A 4514-nucleotide genomic window follows, 5' to 3' on the forward strand; every position below is an offset into this window, starting at 1 on the left:
CAAGGGTTACACTGCATCCCCTTCTACTCTGCTCTCTATTGTGTATTGAACTCCTCCTTATACTTCACCTGTCTCAGTAAAAGACAGTTATCCGTAACCTAGCGTCGGTGTGTTTCTTACCCCCCGTGCCTGGCCCAGGAGATCCTGTCTCCACCTCGGACCGCGTATAGGCTAACGGTGCCCTGGCATCACAAATTGCACCCCTGTGTCACCACAACTTGACACTCTGGTTGGGAAACACTGGCACACAAAATTTAGGAAAAATTTGCAACACTTGCATATATATGAGCCTGCAGGGGCCCAAAAATCCTGGTATAAATATGTCAAAAATCAACTCGAAATACCTAATTCTTGATGCTGAGAGGGGGAAATACCTTATAAAACATAACTTTTAATATAGTACTCTAAAATGCACCACACCTTGTGATAAAGAAAAAGTGCCCAAATTGCAAAGCAACACAGAAAGCAGTTACCACATATTATGTGGATTTTCGATCAAAGAGAAGCATAACTATTGGCAAATGTCACCCAACGCGTTTCTGCCACTACGTGGCTTCCTCAGGGGAAATGTATACAATATGCAATAGATAGTAATACTGCTATATAACAAAATATCAATAGAGTATAAAACAAACGGTGTAGTTTGATTCATAGGGAAACACCCGATACACAGTGTATATCCCTTAATTACTTTAGCTTAACCAATAGGGAAACACCCGATACGTAGTGTATATCCCTATTGCCATGGTGTGGCTATCATAACAGGAGGTAAAGTCATCCTTCAGGGCAACCTGTAAGTAAAACATAAACATAGAAAAAAGTTTCAATGGCGCCATCCGAATTCCATAGTTACTGGCCATTTATAGTATCAATATAAATACCTAGAGAAAAGACACATATTCACAATTTCCAAGTGTTTGCCCGGATACCTATAATAAAGATACAGGGTCCCAATCAATATGGGAGATGCTAGTACCTGCAATACAAACAGTGCGCATCGAACCAGCTATCATACTCACACTCCTGTAGCCACACGTCCGGTATATGGTTCTCAGATGAGCGCGCTAAACCCGCGTTGGCGGGGAGCCGTCTGTCTCTGACGGCTGCTTAGCGCTCACTGAGACCATGCCGGCGTCTGTCGTCATATCCTGTTTCCGGCCGGCGCCGCGTCATAGCGCAACGCCCTCTCTGACGACTAGTGTTGAGCGGCATAGGCCATATTCGAATTCGCGAATATATGGACGAATATTCGTCATATATTCGCGAATATTCGCATATTCGTAATATTCTCGTTTTATTTTCGCAAATGCGAAACATTCGCGTATGCGAAAATTTACATATACGAAAATTAGCATATACAAAAATTAGTATAAGCGAAAAGTCGCATATGCGAAAATTAGCATACGCAAATATTCGCATATGCGAAAATTCGCACGCCAGTCTCACACAGTAGTATAAGAGCCTTCTTTACACCACACAAGCTGGAAGCAGAGAAGGATGATCACTGTGATGTGTACTGTGAAAAAAAAACTAATATTCGTAATTACGAATATATAGCGCAATATTCGCGAGCAACACTACTGACGACTACAGAGGGCGTTGCTGGATCTGACAGCGGCGTCCATAGTAACGGAAACAGTGTGTATTAAAGGGCAATTCGCTTGTTTATAAATAAATAAAGATATAGTTGAAAGAGCCTGGCTGAGTGTTAATATGCACAACAGAGGATAAAGATATCATGATATGAATAATTAATTAGGTAATGATTATTTTGCATATGATGAGAAAGTTTATGAGGAGAGGGGGGAAGAAAACCATAAAAACGGGGGTGTAGCATGAGATACCCTTTACTTAGTGAGACAGGTACTGGGTCCCTCAAGGTACCGTATTTATCGGCGTATAACACGCACTTTTTAGGCTAAAATTTTTAGCCTAAAGTCTGTGTGCGTGTTATACCCCGATATACCCCCAGGAAAGGCAGGGGGAGAGAGGCCGTCGCTGCCCGCTTCTCTCCCCCTGCCTTTCCTGGGGTCTAGAGCGCTGCTGTTGGCCCTTTTCACCCCCTGGTTATCGGCGCCGCTGCCCGTTCTGTCCCCCTGACTATCGGTGCCGGCGCCGATAGCCAGGGAGAGAGAAGCGGCGCCGACAGCCAGGGGGAGAGAAGGGGCAGCGGCACCCATTGCCGGCGCCGCTGCCCCGTTGCCTCCCCCCATCCCCGGTGGCATAATTACCTGAGTCCGGTCCGCGCTGCTCCGCTGCTCCAGGCCTCCGTCGTGCGTCCCCGGCGTCATTGCTATGCACGGCGCGGCGCATGACGTCAGAGCGCCGCGCCGTTCAGCGCATAGCAATGACGCCGGGGACGCACGACGAAGGCCTGGAGCAGCGGAGCAGCGCGGACCGGACTCAGGTAATTATGCCACCGGGGATGGGGGGAGGCAACGGGGCAGCGGCGCCGGCAATGGGTGCCGCTGCCCCTTCTCTCCCCCTGGCTGTCGGCGCCGCTTCTTTCTCCCTGGCTATCGGCGCCGGCAATGGGGCGCCGGTACCGATAGTCAGGGGGACAGAACGGGCAGCGGCGCCGATAACCAGGGGGTGAAAAGGGCCGACAGCAGCGCTCTAAACCCCAGGAAAGGCAGGGGGAGAGAAGCGGGCAGCGACGGCCTCTCTCCCCCTGCCTTTCCTGGGGGTATATCGGGGTATACACGCGCACACACGCACCCTCATTTTTTCATGGATATTTGGGTAAAAAACTTTTTTTACCCAAATATCCGTGGTAAAATGAGGGTGCGTGTTATAGGCCGGTGCGTGGTATACCCCGATAAATACGGTAAGTTACGCTAAACCCACACGTTCTCATTAAGGATACATACTTTCCCTACACTCCACATATACAACCATATAAATAATATATTATATATAGTGTGTAAAAGATATGCTCAAATTGGAGGAGATCTAAAAAGCAATGCTAACAGAGGGTCAGGACCCAAGGAGGACGACCATTTACACTATGTAACAATAAATCTGAAAGGACCAGGTTATATAAAGAAACTAGTGGTTTCCTTAAATAGAAAGCTCTCCCACCCCCTATTTTTTGTTGGGGGGGGGATGCCCTAGTAAATGGTGTTGGGGTTGTTGATGTGGCTCTGAGGAACCTGATCTGGCCCTGTTCTAGCTGTAGCCCCTATCCCTAGGCAGAATTGACGCCCTTATAAGGACGGTCCCGCTCTCGTACCTCCTACTTGGCCTAGTCAATATCCCTAGATAATTCTATCTTGGTGATGCTAACTCAAGAGGCTCACTAAGGCCTCCTCTAACTACCTAGCCATAATCACCAATTGGGGGGGGGAGAGCATTATAGGAAATATGCATAACTGAGTTGGTCGTTCAGGCCTTCAGGGGCCATAGTTCCCAGTTCATAAATCCATCTACACTCTTTACGTAGCAACATCTGATCAAAGTTTCCTCCTCTTATAGGTGGTTTTACTTTTTCAAGTCCAAAAAATTGGATGTTATATTGACAGTCCCTGTGGTATTGGTTCATGTGATGGGCCAGAGAAGTATCACGATCATGTCTAACATCCCCCATATGCTCAAGAATACGTTTCTTGAATTCTCGGAAGGTCTTGCCTATGTATTTTTTAGAACAGGGACACACTGCCATGTAAATGATGCCTTTAGTACTGCAATTTATGAAGTCTCTAATGATGTATTGTTTTCTTGTGACTTCACATCTGAAGTTTTTAGTTTTTAATATATAAGGGCAGGCTTTACAATGTCCACACGGATGATTTTCTGTAGGTTTGGGGATTCTATCAAGCCATGTCACATGACCCCATGCCACAGGAGTGAGATGGCTATGAGTCACCATATCTCCTATGTTTCGACCCCTTCTATAGGTGATTTGGGGGAATTCTGGGATGACATCTCTCAAATCCGGGTCCATCTGGAGAATCCCCCAATATTTTTTCAAGATCTCGCGCATTTGTGATGCTCCATTATCAAATGTTGCTATTATTCGCATAGTGGGTGTCATGCTGTCACAATTTTTTGGTGTAAAAAGTGAATCTCTGGGAGTTTGTAAAGCATATTGGTAAGCTGATCGTAAGGCATACTGTGGGTAACCTCTATTTGTAAATCGCTTCCTCAGGTCCTGTGCCTCCCGAACAAAGTCTCCCCTTTCTGAGCAGTTCCTCCTGAGGCGGAGATACTGCCCCCTCGGGATACCCCTTTTTAGGGGTCCCGGGTGGCAGCTCTCCCACCTCAGGAGTGAATTTGTAGCAGTCGATTTCCTGTATCCAGTCGTCCGGAGACTCCCGTCACTGTTTTTTTTAATCAAAATGTCGAGAAACGGTAAGAATGATGAATTACACTCATATGTAAAAAGTAGGCCTATAGAGTTGATGTTGAGAGATTTTAAAAACTCCTCAAACTGTTCCACAGTACCCTGCCACAGTATGAATATATCATCAATGAAACGAGCCCATAAAAGGGCTCGCTCACTGAATTGTTCCCGA

The sequence above is a fragment of the Hyla sarda genome, chromosome 3, assembly GCF_029499605.1.
Source record: "Hyla sarda isolate aHylSar1 chromosome 3, aHylSar1.hap1, whole genome shotgun sequence".
NCBI lineage: Eukaryota > Metazoa > Chordata > Amphibia > Anura > Hylidae > Hyla > Hyla sarda.